Below are 15,954 nucleotides of genomic sequence, written 5' to 3' on the forward strand. Positions count from 1 at the left end.
GAACGTGGGGGTAGGCATACTCGGCGTAGAAGCGGTAGTAGCGCCTGCGGTGACAGCGACTCCTCGACTTACCCCAACCAGATTGACAAGACCTGATACAAGAGGGCGAAGGGGGGAGGGAGACAAGGGGAGGCATGAAAAGATGAGAAGACAAGTAGCCGGGAGAGATTCTCAAGCCACTCAGGCAAGCGAAACCAGGGAGCTGATACACATACTGTGAGAACAAAGACCCGAGGAACACAGGGGGATGGAGGGGGAGGGCAAAACTTTCGAGAATAAACATACTCACACACTTTAAAAAGAGAAAAGCGAGGCGCAGATAAAAAAAATTAAAGGCAGAAAGGACAGGAAAGCGACGCACCTAATCAGATAAGCGCGTGATGGAGAGAGAAAGGGGGAGGGGGGGGACAAAGGGGGCGGGGGAGTCCGGGGCAGGAGGAGCGGTGAAGGCACGCAGGGAAATGCAGAACACACACATACGCACGCACGCACAAAAGCAGACGAGGTAAAAGGAAGGAGGGGAAACAGACAGATGTACGGCAGAGATACAAAGGATATCGCGGATGTCTAGATGAATAAAAAAGGGGGAGGGGTGTAGAAGGGGAGAGAGAGAGAGAGAAAGCGGTGCTGAAATGCTTCTTCCCTAAACTGCACCCCCCCCTCCCTCCCTCCCTCCTTCCCTCCACCCTCCCAGTCCAGAAAAAAAAGGCCACACACGAATATATATTTTTTCTGCCCGTGTGTCCGCGTGCCTACGGGGGATGCACGGGGCAACGGAAAAAAAAAACGCTGGAGAATCGAAGTAAAAGAAGTTTCATTTCAAAAAAGAGAAACAAAAACAAACATGTGAGTGTGCTTGTATTTTCTCAACAATATAAACTTTATATATGTATGTACGTATACATATGCATGCATGTGTATATGTGTATATGTTGCTGATATGGTTGTTGCTTCGATGGTACTCCACTCCTCGCCGTTGTCAGACCCCGTTGAATAATTTGAACACCAAAGTAGATCGTCGTGACACACAGATGCACACATACAGAGACTCGTGGAAACAGAGGCGATGTAAAAAAAAAAAACACCGCTCCCCCCCAAAAAAAGAAGAGGATACAATATATGCGCTACCTGCTGTGAGGGGGGGGGGAGAAGGAGGGGGGGTAAGAGAGAATCAACTCGCACATAAAAAAACAGCAGCACTAGCCCTGAAAGAAAAAAAACAGAGGGAAGGGATATAAAGCGGCACAGTTCAAGGGTCGAATGAGGCGGATGGGGGTGGGGAGATGATTAACTAGAAGCATTACGATGAAGGAAAAACAAAACGTTTTACTGCGGGGCAAAAAAAAAACAAAAGAGAACACACAGACATAAAAAAGATCAGTTTGAGAATAAGCAGAGGGGGGGGTGGGTGGCTGATCAAGTGTGGTGGTGGCCAGGAGAGCCCCAGCAGACAAATATAGGGGACTACAAGTGGGGAAGCGGGTGTGTATGCATATATATATATATATATACACACATATATATATATATACATATGTGCATGTGTGTGTCACATGATGCCGCCACGTTTTTACCCAGAGCCCACTCACACATACAGTGCCACTACCGCACAAGGAAGTGCTTGATAAATACACCTTCGTAAAGACTGGGGGAGAGAGAGAGAGAGGGGGAGTGGGGGGGTCAGCAGTGAGGTCCGATGAGGAGTTCAGCTACCCTCAAGACTAATGCCTATACACATGACATGCAGTTTCAAATCATCGGGGAACCCCACAACCGCAGGTACGACAAAAACGCAAGAGGGCACAATAGTGGCGGGGCGGGCGGGGTGGGGGTGGGAGAAGAAAGACACAGAGAAGAAGACATCAAAACAAAAAAAAACTACCGCCCACCCCCAAGTGACACAACATCAAGTGCAGCGCACCCCCACTACGCATACGCCCTTGTTATTAGTTCATCCCAGTAACGAAAAATATACGGTACACACAGACACACACTCTCTCCTCCTTTCCACACAGCATGACCGCATTGACTGCGGTTTTCGGAGACCACATGAGTGAATTTAACATCCAAAAAGCTAGAAAGGAAGAGCAAAGGAACCAGTTCATAGAGGTGGACTTTAACTAGATGGGCACAATGGCTGATAACTACTCAATCAAGTGATGTTTCTCGAGTCAGTGGGAGAACAGGAGACCACCTTGATGCCAGCGAGTTACCCCCCCCTCCCCCTTTTTTTTTTTGGAGGTAGCCATTGCTGAGAATGTTTTGAATATCACATCGACGGTTAATTTTTTGTGTGTGTGCCACCTCACAATGCTGTCCAAAAGGAAACGTCATTAAACTTTTCAGAGGAACAAGTTATTCTCAGCGTGTCTACACACACAAAAAATGACGGTCAGCAGTAGAGAGAAGGGGCCACGTATTTTCGCCACACAAAATGTTTCAGCCGCGCCCCCGTAAACCGACTTGAGACAAATGACCATCTTTTTTTTTGCCATTTGTGCAGAAGGCATGGTTTGACGCCACATGTAGCCACACGGGCCTCAATTTTTCTGAGCAGTAAACCCCCTCCCCCCTCCTCGATACCCCCGTCCTGTTCTCCGCTCGTAGCAGATCGCTTCCTCCCTCCTTTAGAAAAATAAAAGAAGGGAGGAGATGAGCCACTTTTTTTTTTCCTATCAGAGCAGCTCGGCGCTGTCTCATGACCTTCAAGACTTTCTTGTGGGCCATCAGAGCTCTTCTGGATGATTCAGCTTTGAGCGCCGCGAGATGGCCTTCGCTACGCCCTGCCGGCTCACCATCGCGAGCGCCGCTTCCTCTTCGCACAACAGAAATGACACCGATCCCACCACTGGCGGAGTCTGTTCCAGCGGAGAGCCATCGTGGGAGCGGTGGCTGTTGTGCCTTTTGAGGATGGAGTCGATCCTAAGATGAGGACCAAGACCCGGGATCGAGTCGCCCAAGCTGTTGTGCTTTAGCGAGAGTGGACTGTCTACTGGGCACCTCTCTTGGCTCTCACTGGAGACGTGGGCTCCCTCTTTGGAGTGACCGATTTGCTGTTCTTCATCTTCGCCCTTCTCAGTGGAGAGGCTGGTCGACAAGAGCGACGACCAAAGCGTATCCTGGAGTGCTCTCCTCTTGCCTACATCCATGTGATGATCCTTGTTAAAGATGCTCTGCATCGTGGTGTATTCCTGGGGCGATTCAAAGAGCACATCTCTGGCGGGGGACAATACGGAGTCTCCCCCCCTCCATGTGACGGATCCATGCCTCCCCGCCGCACTGGGGAGTGATGGGAGTCGCCGCGTCTCAGTCACCATCTCAGCAGGCGAGGAGGCGGATGCGTGACTGTCACCGCTTTTCATCGCCTCTCTCCCCTCCGGCTCTTTCGCAGGCGGGGGCAAAGGTAAAGCGGCCGCTGCACACACAGCCGATTCCAGACGCGGGACATCCTCACTCGTTTTGTGCGCGGCCGCTCGCAGGGGCGCTTGGAAAGTAGGGACATGACCAGGCTCGCCATCATTGACGGGTCTCTGCGACGTGCGCCCAGTGGCATCCTTCGCCGGCTTCATCCTCGTCATCAGTGCACTAGGCCCCCTGATGGCAGGTAGTCTATGCAAACTACCATCGGCGTGCTCCTGCGTACGAAGTCTCACCCTATCGGGCAGTCTAAAAATGTCAGGTGTGCCGATCGGCGGCGACCCTGCACCACTCCTACCATACGCCGCCTGTGCTGCCAGGTCTTCCCACAAGACAGCCAGGCTTTCTACACCCTCGCCTTCGTTTTCTGTTGGTGCCGCGGTCGTATTTTTTCGATTCACCCTGCTCACCACCGTGCAGATCAGCTCCCTCGACAGCACAGGCGGCTTTTCCGCGGGCATGCTGGGGCTCGGAGAGCTGCGAGTGTCGACGCTCAGTGGCACCGCCTTCACTGTCGCTGACGCGGTCCCGGCGACTACCCCCGGTCTGGGCATCGTCGCAGAACTGTTTGTGATGTGTCCCTGCAGCAACGCCGTCCGTGGTCGACCGATGGGTTGATGAATGGAGAGACGCGATGCGATAGAGCGCTTCGGTTTCACCTCATGCACAGCGTGGTGCGACCTTACCTGTCGGGCGAGCGATCCGGGCAGCGGCACCGGTGTTGTTGGCGCATAGGTCCCAAGAGAGGGCCTCCCCAAAGCCGTGTGTGTTATGTCTCCGAGAGTTTCGCTGTTGCCATCAAAGCTGCGCCGGTCGTTCATCGGCCTCTCCATCTCCGTGACTGCATCTCGTGAGACGTGGGCGTTGGAGCTCAATGTGGCAGGAATGGGAGGTGCGACCACTAAACTCGAAGTTGTTGGCGCTGGCGTTAGGGTGAACGGTGGCAGCATGAGGGCGTTCGAATCGGGGCTTTTGACGGTGTTCGCAGCCTGCAGCAGCGGCAGCAGCGGCACGGGCGTTGGTGGATCCGACAGTGGTGCCGAGCACCCAGGGGCCCCAACGCACACAAGATGGTCGTCGAGGGAAAGGTCAGGGCTGGGATCGCGCCCGCTGTGGCTCAGGGTGAGGTAAGATGAGCGGCCACTCGACTCTGTTGATACATCTCTGTGAGGCGCCCCGAGGATTCTGTCTGACCCACTGTAACTCAGCAAAGCATCGATGTCTGCCACATGGTCCTCCAGGGGATCTGCGTCGGCGTGGCTATCCGAGCAGTGAAGGGGAGACGGCAGCCAGTCAAAGTGAGGTGTCACAGAGGCGCGGTCGAGGTCTGAATCGGAGCAGATAGACCCGGATGGGCTGCAGAAATACGAGGAGAGTGGGCCTGCAGAAGCCTTTCGGTGGTCTCGCTGGTGCCGCCGCCGCCCCTGCCGCTGCTGAGTGTGTCCTCCGCGCCTGTAGACATCCGCTGGGAATATATGCGGCCGAGACCTCGATTCGTTGCATAAATGAGGCAAAGGAGTTTTGGGGCTCTGTGGACGCTTCTCCAGGGGCGGCTGTAGACCACTTGGCAGCCGCTCATATCCATTATTCACATTCTCGTGCGACCCGCATACTAGGGCGTTGCCCATCTCTCTTTGTTTTTCTTCTCGTCCTTTTATTACACCAATGAAGTCACGTCTCCCCGCCCCCCCCCCAAAAAAAAGTGCGTCGGCGTCAGCAGGGGGTAGTCCGAGGGACGGTGTAACAGGTGAAGAAAGAGCCTCGGGAACAATTTGGGGAGTGTGTGTGTGTGTGCGTGTATCAGTGCAGTGATTGCTTTACTACACATCGTATATCTTCACCTGTTCTACCCCCTTTCCTCTCTAACCCCCCTACGGAGGGGGGGGAGATAAAAACACAAACACACACCAGTGACACCACCACTACAGTGCTCTCCCACTCCCCCCCCTTAGGCACGCACACACACAGAGATGAAAAAACACTGGAAGCAGGGAATAAACACAAAACAAAACACCGATAAGAAAGGGGGATGTGAGAGAAAAAAAAAGGGGGGGAAGAGTTGTATGACAATGACGCACAGAGGAGGCAGCAGTAGCAGCGCGAGGGGGTTGAGAGAGAGAGGAGTGGAGTAAGAACACCGCTGTCCGTCCTTCTCTCCTCAAAGAAAAACAAAAGGAAACAGAAGAACCAAGAGAAGCCCCGCTACTACTCCGTCGGATAAGTGGAAAAAAGGAAAAAAAAGATTGGGGTGAACAACGCAAAAAAGCACAGTTGTACGACCGACAGAAGACGGGAGTAATTCACGTACTCGAGAAAAAAAGAGAGAAGAATCAATCCACCACGCAAAAAATAACGATGTGTTTTTTTTTTTTTGGGGGGGGTGGTGATGGTGGAGGGATTGTGCTCAAGTCATAATGTATGAAGAATGAGGCATGAAAAACGTGTGTTTGTCTGTGTGAGAGAGAGAAAGCAGTGGGGAGGGGGGGGGGGAAGGAGGGGGAAGCAGCACAATCGAAATCAATTTGACGACAACGACAAATCAGAATACACTACGGGTGAAGAGAGAAAGTGTGGATGTGTATAAAAGTGGTTCCGGGAAACCATCAAAAGACCACTGCTTATAGCGTCGCCACTTGCCTCTCCCCCCTGACACCCCTCCCGCGCTCTCTTCTGCCACGGTCACACTCGGAGTGTTGAGAGCTATGAGGAGGTTGACGAAGGAATTAAAATGTAACCGCGCACACACACGCACACAGCTTGAAAAAAGGGAAGTGACACGGGGGTCCCCTGGTGGTGAAGACCGCGATCGATCGATGGAAAGAGAAGACGCACACACACACACACACACACACACACACACAGAGGACGAAGGGAATCGATATGCATACACGCTCGAACCCCCGGCCGAGATACAGCGCTTTCGAACGGAGAGAGCTCACCAGATATGTCGTCTCCACACAGCCACTGGCGTTTTGGGGATTTTTTTGTTCGTGCCCCACACAATGTCCTGGACAAGAAGGAAAAAAGGGGGAGGAAAGAAATGAGCTTTCCCCTGATGCGTCCCCCCCCCTGCCAGGGAGCGCCAACAATGATGATACCACGCTACTTCGATATATGTATATCTTTGTAAAGATAGAGAGGGAGATGGTGATGTATACACAGGGGGAGAGACAAGGTTGCTGCCCAACTGATGGGTAAGGCGGGGAGCGTGAAGAGGGGAATAAATCAGCGGTCTCCGGAGGCGTGATGCAGAAAAAAAAACAAAAAAGATCTGAGTATTATCTCATCCCCCCTCCCCGCCCCCCCGGTCCGGACAACAGCGAGTTCGCGGAAGGCGGGGGAGGGAGGGGGGGGGGGGTAAAAGAGGGAGAGGGGGAGAGGGAGAACAAAAAAGTGCCAGAGAAGTGCACCATACAGTTGAAGAAGTAAAAAAATCGATTCGCTACGCCCCTTTCTTCTTTACATGTATGTATACGTGTATATTCAGTAATAACTGCACCCCCCTTTTTGTTGTTGATGTGTTTCGAGCGATGTGCCGAGCAGTAGAAAGTAGTTCTTTTTTCTGTTTTCCCCCTTTTTCCTCCTCAGGCGGTCAACCCGTGCGCGCGTGTGTGAGTGTGTGTGTGGGGAGGGGAGGGGAGGGGGGTATCCACAAAGGATTCAGTTGAATAATATAAACCACGCAGAGGAGCAAACGAAAGCAGTGCGCACCCACTCATATAGGAGATGGTGATGAAGTCACGGATTGGTGGGAGACGGAGGAGGGAGGGGCGGGGAACCCAGAAATGTTGAAGTACACATAAAGGCGACAAGAGAGGGTGAACGGTTGTCATGAGGAGGAGGAAGAGGAAGGCCGTGCGGCGCGTTTGTGTTGTGCTCACAATTTTCACCGCATCTGAGCAACTCTGGAGGATCGCAAACATGCATTCGAAAACGTTGGTGTCTCTGTTGAGCTTGGCAGCGTATGCTATAAGCGCACAGGTGCACAAGAAGTTTTTGTTCTACCCCGTTTCCTCAATCAATGTCCCTGAGGAGGAACTCGTTGTTTAATTTTTTTGTTTGTGGACTTCCTTTTTTTCCCCAAGGGAGGGGGGGAAGGTAACGATAAAGCGGTCGGCATTCTAACCAAGCGATTGCCACTCCCAACTCAAGCCATACACTAGAACGCGTTCGGTAGTCTCCTCTTCCCCTCCCCGCCCCAACCACTCACCCACCCGAGTCAAGTCCAGCGCGGCCGGGCGCATTGCATCTCTCAGTTGCGTAGAGGTAAGAGAGTCCTCTTGGACACCCCCCCTCCTCGTCAGACATTCGAGTATTGCTTACCGTACGGCTAGAGCACCGCTGCCGTGCCTTCTGTCTCCAGATATGGTTTGTCTGATGAGAGAACTCTGTGAGTCGTCGTCGAATAGGCGCACTTCACTCCAGGCGAATCAAACACGCAGAGGATTCGCTTCGATAGGCTCGCTGCGGATCGAGAGGCGCAGTTCCGAGAACCTCTCTTGCACATCATCTTGGTGCTGCAGATCTCGGTGGCCATGAGATGAAGGGATACATGTCCCCACACCCTGCGGAGGCGCTCTTATTCCATTTGGCATGAACCTACCGAGAAGGTGTCTTGAAACCCCCACGCCGTGCGCCAGCAATAGGTGGACAGGCTCGTGTGAGACAGGGAGAGGGATGTGGGGGGGGGGGAGGAGGGGGGGAGCAAAAATACACACGACCAGTACAGCTGGGAAAGAAATCGAGAGGGTACACAGAGTACAATGAGCGACGGACCACTTTTTTACACTAAAGAGGAAAAACAAAAAATGATTGGTGTGTGTGTGTGTGTGTGGAACAGAGGGGAGGGAGCGTTGTGGTGCTGTTCAACTCAACAGATAGCGAGGAAGCAGTTGAAAGGGTCGTCCCTGTGTCCGCACTTGTGCAGAGTACGGATGCCCAACGTTGAGCTCAACAGAATGTTCCAAAATAAGGAGACAGTTGCAACTAGAAAACCCATAGTCGTACGGCTCCTCTAGGGACCAGAGATTCAGCAGATCACGATTCTCTGCGCTGTGTATTGAACGCAGCAGGGGAGTTCGATATAGAGAAAGGCGAGACACACACACACACACACAAGGAATCACCCGTGCAGGTGTGCGCTGGGGCCACGGCGGTGGCCTATGAGCGGGGGGAGGGGGGGACAGAGAGAGGGATGTAGTGATGGAGCAGGAAACACAGAAGTAAAACCGACAACAAAAGCAATAAGTAGTGAAATAAATAAAGAGAAGAGCGAATCGCCTCCCCCCCTTCCCCCACCCATCCATCGCCGTTACTACCATAACAGCAGAAAAAAAAGGGGGAGTCGCGCACGATGATGCACTCTTGTGGAGTTGACGGGTGGCGCGAGGGGGGGGGGGAGGGAAGGAGCGGGCCAGAGGGGAGGAGAATGACTGCCACGGAGAGGAGTCCAACACGCACAAAACACAAAAGAAAGAGGAGGATAAGAGTGGATGAGTGTAAGGAGCTGCCGCATGCAGAAGAAAAAATTGAAAAAAAAACTACCGGAGAGAGTGACAAGGTCGTAGAGGAGGGGAATAAGCGTCGGAGCCCTCGACTCGGACACACAAAAAATGAGTAAAACATTCAGACAAACAGACACATAACCACATCAAACCCACCAATGACCGATTCATCGTAGGCCTGGAACTGAAGCCTCTCAGCGAGGAGTACATTAAAAGTGATTACCGTTAAGGCAAAGGCAGAGGTACGACAGCAGATGAAGAGATCGAGACTACCGCTGGTTGCTCCCCGAGCCTCTCCCCGAGGAGAGAGAGATCAGAATTGAAAAAAAAAAGAAAACATGAGGAATGATGGAGGGTGTGACGGCAAACAAAAAAGGAAGGCACCGTCGTGGAGTGACAGATCGACCTTTTCTTATGCTGTCACCCCCCCTTTTTTTCCTTTTTGAGGGGTTCTGCCATGCCCGCACAGATCTTACAGAAATATTAAAAAAACACACATACTCATTCTCTGTCTTTCCAGTGTTCCGCTCAACTTCTGCGGAGTTTCACCATTTGCACTACGTGGAGAGGAAAGGGGTGTGACGCAGCTTCCCCCCTCTCCCCTCCCCCGGATGTCTACCCCCTACAAAAAGGAGAACAGTGTGTGTGTGTGGGGGGGGGGGGAGCGAGGAGTTCGAGAGAAAGAGAGTAGATGCGCATGATAGCTTTGCCCTCGGCATGTGTAAAGGCAGTGCAGTCCTTGGGCGCGTTTTTTTTCGCACGAGACAAACACCTACACGGTCAAGAGGGGTGGGGAAAATAAAGGGTGGGGGGAGGGGGGGAGGATACACACATATATATTATAAAAAGAGAGTGGTGTGGTCATTTGTAAAAGCAACTTTCTTTCTGTGTGCGTGCTGATCGACGTGTTTGACGTAACAGCAGAGAGGGAGCTACAAAACATGATTGCACTGATGTTGCTGATGCTCGAGCACTTGAGGGAAGACTTCAGATAATAAGCGGAAGGAAAGAGTCTCGGGAAGAGAAAAAAAAACAACTAATCCACAGAAAGACAAGAAGGAGAGGGAAAATCGCCCATAACACTGAAGCCCCCCCAAAAGGGGGGAAGGGGGGGGGGGAGCTAGCGGCGCAGGTGTAATGATTAAAAAAAGGGGCATGAGGGAGTGGGAAGGACGCAGTTGACAATCAACCACATAAACAACATGTTCGGGCGGCGAGAAGCCAAACAAAAAAGGGGGAAGGAAAAGTCAAGAGAGTTTTTTTCCCTACAGGAGCGGAAGGAGGTGTGTGTGGAGGTGTGGAGGGGGGTGGGGGGGGGGGCAGCAGTTTTAGAAACGCAAATACGGTGACGGCGGTCGGGAGAAGAGGGGAGAGGGATAGTGACGACAGGTATACATCACACCGACGGGTGATACGCACGCAAGACGCACATAGGCGTGAGAGAGGGACACTGCTGCCGTACAACGAGCATAAAAAAGAAACAAAGAAAGCAGCATCCCACAAATAAAGATCGATGGTTTCGGCAGATACCCCACGTGTGAATGTCTTTGTTTTTTTAGTTTATTTGGAGGAGGAGGAGGAGCGCAACACATAAGCAGGCGCACAGACAGTCAATGGGATATATACGCATGCATACATGTGTACGTTGCTCTTTTTTTTTTGAGGAGGGGAGAGAAGAAGTTCGCTCAACGGTGAAGACCAGAACAGAATATACCTTGCACCCCTCCCCCTCCCTCCCCTCCCCCGCTCCCCCGCACAGTTACATGGGATTACGTAACATAGAGCGGTGTTCTCCTCTCCTCATCCTTCTGTTGCCGTATCTGGACGACCCGGCGTAGCAGCGTCGCGATAGGGAGAATGAGAATGGTGGTGCGGATTACGGCTGACACACACACAGAGGGGCGGGAGGAGGAGTCGGGGACAATTAAACAAAAATCCCTACAATAAAATGAATGATAAGAAGTGGAAGAGGCGGTGGGAGTGGTAGGAGTAGCGTGTGTGTAATTGTGCGAAGGAAGAAGGAGATGAGGGGGGGGCTCAAAAAAAAACAAGAGAGGAGGAGAACTACGACTGACGGCGTACACGTCAGTGGAACTAAAAGAGGATAAACACACAAACGCACACACACACACCTCATCTGTGAAGACCTGATCTAGTCAACGTGACTACACTCCATGTGCTAGGAATGGACCGAGAAAGGCGCGAAACGAGGAGATGAGCAGGCGGGCGGAGGTGTTCATCAATGCGCGACAGCACAAGACACAGGGACGCGCCTCCGTCATGAAGTTGTGAGGCGGTTCTCTCCACGGAATACCTCACAAAAAGGCCTCCAGTTCGCCGACCAAAGAAACAACAAAAGAAGGGGTGGGAAGGGAAAGACGGAGGGGGGGGGGAACAACAAGATATATTTGCGCAGACACGGCAACACTGTCGCACTGTGCGCGAAAAAAAAAGAGAAATACACTCTCATGTACAGACAGTTGTCACCCACGCAAGGCAAATCGTGAGTGGTACGGGGCTACAATGAGGGGGACGAGAAGATGGAGTTGCTTTCTTCTCTCTCTCTCTCCAGTGGTGCCGATGATCGAGGCATACGCGCGCTGTAGCTGCCGTTCAGCGGCGGCCGGGGAAAAGAAAAAAATATATATGCAAAGGTGACATCCCGTCTTCTTCAAAGGGGGCCTGGTTTGCGCGCACGAGTGACAGGCAATGAATCACCAGTTGGTGTACGCTGGAGTTGGTGTGGCGTGGTCGGGCGGAGGCAGCTTTGCTGCTTTTCTGGGCGCACATAGATCGGTCGCTGCCCTAAAGGTTCGAGAGGCCGCTCCGTGGGCCATGCCTTCTGCAACAGAATACGGTTAGATGGAAACGTTGATGCCGGTGTAGAACACAAGGTTGGCTCAACAATGGTCACACACCGCCTCCGTTCTCTCCCTCTTGACGTGACAGCGGCCAGCAGAGACATTGCACTCCCCACTAGTACGTGGGAGTCTTCGTTTCCCTCGTGAAGGAGGCCGCCAAGGCCGCTGTCTTTCTTTCGACCAGGAGCGCTGACGCTCTCTTCTTTGTACGGTTGGCTCGCCGATTCATTGAATTCACCGCGACACCCACTATGCTGTTCGTGGAAGATCCGTGGGGTGCTGTAGAGGTGGCGGCTGTTGTTGTTCTCCTCAAGCGTCGTGCACATCGCCGTGCCATCTCGACCTCCGCGACTATGATCGATGATGTCGTTGGTCCCTGCATAAAAGCTGTACGCCGCACCTTCGTCGGAGTTGCTCGAGCACAGGAGAGTGAGACTGCCAAGATCGCTCTCAGGCGATTGCCGCGCAGGACTCTGAGGGCGGTTGCGCACGTTCAAGGCGGGGCCTCTACCCTCGCTGTCGACTAGGAAGCTCATGAATGGAGAGGGCTGCGGAAAGCTGAGTTCAATCGGTGGCGCTGCCGAGTTGAACGACGTCGGTGAGCAGGCGAGCGGTGGGCCGGTGAGACTCAGTAGGGGGGTTGAGCTGAGGGAGACTTCGGCCTTGCCAGAGTTTCTCTGCGAGACGGGCATGGCTCCATTGCCCTTCGCGGACCGCGTCGGTTGTGCGAGGTGCGGTAGCGGCGGCCTCACCGGCTCCCCTCCAAGGTCCCCTATAACACCCAGACTGCGCTCACGGCTCACGGCCATGGATGCTGTGCATTCCACACGCTGTCCTGTCCTGTCACTCCTCTGGAGTAAGCGTCTTTCCTGCACGGTCCTACACCCACACCTCCGCTCTGTCTCCATACCCCTGGGGAAGGCGCCCCCTTTCAAGAGCCCGTTCGTGGAAGGCCAGCTCAACATTTCGGACCCCGCTGGGGACTCGCCATGGCGGCTGCCACAGGAAATGCTTTGTTCATCTGGCAGATGCACCTGATGGTCCCCTTTGACCTGATTCAGCGGCGGCGCCACCGATTCCCGCACGGGCCGGCTCGGTTCCTTCACACACACAGGCAACTGTTCGTGTTTGATGGCGCCAGCCCAGGACAATATACTGTCCGCACGTGGCAGAGGGCTTGGGAGTCGATACAAGGCTGCGCTAGTAGTGGAGCAAGGCGGTCTAACCACGGTTTCTTCTGGCACCTTCGCAAGACGAGTCCCCTCCGTGTTGGTGATGTGCCCCACATCGCACCATTGAACGCCGAGGCCGGTGTCGTAGTAACCGCTCGGATCCTCTGCGTTGAACACGTGCACCATCGCCTCAATGTTATCCAGAATGTAGCGCTCGTCCATACTGCCCCCCAAATGCACAGTCCGCAGCTGTTTCGCGCCCAAAAAAAGTCGCCCCCTCCCCCGCCTCTCCCTCCCCAAGGCGTGAGGCACGGGCTTCGATGGATCCCTCGGGGGAAAACAAAACGACACTGGACACGTGAACTGTTCACTGCTGCTGCCAGGAGAGCGTCGCTTTTGGTCTCCTGTGCCCCGTAGACCGACAGCCAGACCGATATAGAGTGTCAAGTCACCGCTAGCCGTTCAATGCTGCCGCCCTGCCCGTCGATCCCGTCGAGGAAGGGGGCCCTTGGGCAGACTGTGAGGAGCCCCCCCCTCCCTCCCGTGTGTGGTGTCAGGAAGGTCCGCTGGTTTTGTGATGCCAGACTTTCGTTTTTTTGTTGGTGTTCGCTCCCCTCTTGACTCGAATGTCGATGAATAATTGGCAGGTGTAGAAGCTTGCCAGCTCCCCGCCCCTCCTTCTGGGCACTCACCGTGACAAACGAGGGGGAGAGGGAGGGAGGGAGGGAGGGTCACGAATAGAGTCCTCTCGTGCGACGAAGGCTTTGGAGTACGGTAGAGAACAGCAGCCTTTGAGCTGAGCGCAGAAAGGGGGCCACCCTCGTCACAGACACGGCGGAGGAAGAGAGATGAGGTGAGAAGACCAGCGGGTGATGGTGGTGGTGGTGGTGGGGGGTTAGGGGGTATATCAAAAGTGCAGGTATCCGCACTAATGTGGAGGGCGGTTCGTGGAAATAAGGTCACACAAAGCATATGAAGAAAAAGAGAGAGTGTGTGGTAGGACCTCCCCCTCCTCCTCCTCCCCCCCCCCCCACACACATACACGAACACACACACATGAGAAGGACGGTTTAGTCAACACAGTGCTGTTCGAATACCGCAGTCTCTTTTTTTTTTTCAGACGTCCCCAGGGGAACCTCTTCGTAGCAGAATAGAAGATGACGTTGACAGCCTAAGCTCGGCACTACTCACATGCACATCATGCAGTCTCCTTTTTTTTGTATTATCCTCGTTCTCACTTTGATTACTACGTTGACTGGATGGGCGGTGTTCCGCTCATCCAACAAGGGGGGGGGGGGGAGGGGGGGCGGCAAATCGGGGCGTACGCGAAGTGGGGATATCACATCTTCCCAGAGTAGTACACACACACACAGACAGAAAGAAGTTGGAGGATTCACCGTCATGCAATGTGGAAAACAAATAAAAGCAAAGGGGGGGGGAGGGGTGAAGGGAGGCCATGGGAATTATGCCAACGTGTGCACACGTATATGTGTGGCTGTGTGTGTGTAGGGAAGGGGGGGGTATGGGATGCGGCATAGACGTGGGGAGCATTAAAAGTGCACATCCCGAAGTCGCGCAACCGCATCCCCGCCTCCCCACTGCAGGACCCGCACGAGAGAGCGCATCGCTTCCGTGGTTAAGCGGAACCCTGGCCTGTCACCACGTGGAGCCGGGTGTCCACTCCATCAACGTCCGCGCGGCAGGTAGCGTGCCGAACGTATCCGATGACAGGCCCTTTCACGCCACAGAAAAAGAAAAGGGAGGGGTGTCTGGGTGCTGTTGTGTCTCACACGGGTGTATAGATGACCTCTGTGGATGCAAGTATGCATATATATATGTTCGTGTACATGTACGTATGCATGTCTCTAAAGACATTCTTTTTTCATTGGTAGTAGAGAGTAAGCACGGTATATCTACAGAGAGGAAGAGAGGGGGTGCGTACTTTTAGGACCATGTTGCTCCCTCATGAAATCACTGTCCACACCCGCCGTGCCCGTCGATATCATGGAGGAGCGAGAGGAAGGGAAGGGGTGAGGGACATGACTGCGTGACATGCTCGCATGCCATACTGCCGATGAAGCGTTGCCATGTGCCGTTGGTGCTGTGGGTGTTTCGCTCTCCATCCCTGCGTCTTTGAAGTGAGATTGCGGAGGGCCGCCGCCACTTTTTTTTTTTTCAGAGGGACAGAGAAGTTGCACCAACGCGTGCCTACGCACACACACACAAAAAAAAAACGCACTGCTTTTTCTGCCCGAAGGCCTAGGTAGACTTTGAGAGCTCGAAAAAGAAAAAAGAAGGACACTTGATGAGTACGCGCTCAATATACACCGAGTTTCATTAGTCGGCTGTGTTCCTACAAATATCTCTCTCCACACACTAAAAAAAAAACAGTGAGACACAGAGACATCAAACCCCTCTTTTCAATGTTTGGTTGACGTTGGCAAAAAAAAAAGACGTGGTCGCATTAGAATCGACTTTATACCAAAAAAGATGCTCATCTCACACAGTCAAACATCTGATCTGCAGCCGGCTAAGGGTGAAGGTAGTGGAGTGTCGTAGACGTAACACGAAATATGCGAGAAAAAAAATCTTTCGGTCATTGGCAAACGACACGGCGAGTGCCTGGAATCAGGTCTACAAAGAGGGTGAATGGCGGGCAAGGGAGGGAGGGGAGGGGAGGGGTTGACCTGGGAACAGCATTCCTTCTTCACCTCTCCTCCCCTCCCCTCCAAAAAAAAAGAAAACTGAAAACACAAAAATATGTACATCCATGTATATACCTATATATATATATGTGCGTGCAAATATTTAAGTAGATTGAGAAAGGAGGGGGAGTGGGGTAATGGCGAGATCAGTGAAGACGGCATTCTGTCTACTCACCCACAAAGAGAAAAAAGGAAAACAGACTCAACCTTAAGAATATGAGAGATGGCCCGGGAACGAGCACAAACCAAGACCAACAAAGTAAAGCACAGAGAGATGCAGATGACACACTCGTGT

Source organism: Porcisia hertigi, chromosome 31, assembly GCF_017918235.1.
Source record: "Porcisia hertigi strain C119 chromosome 31, whole genome shotgun sequence".
Taxonomy (NCBI): Eukaryota; Euglenozoa; class Kinetoplastea; order Trypanosomatida; family Trypanosomatidae; genus Porcisia; species Porcisia hertigi.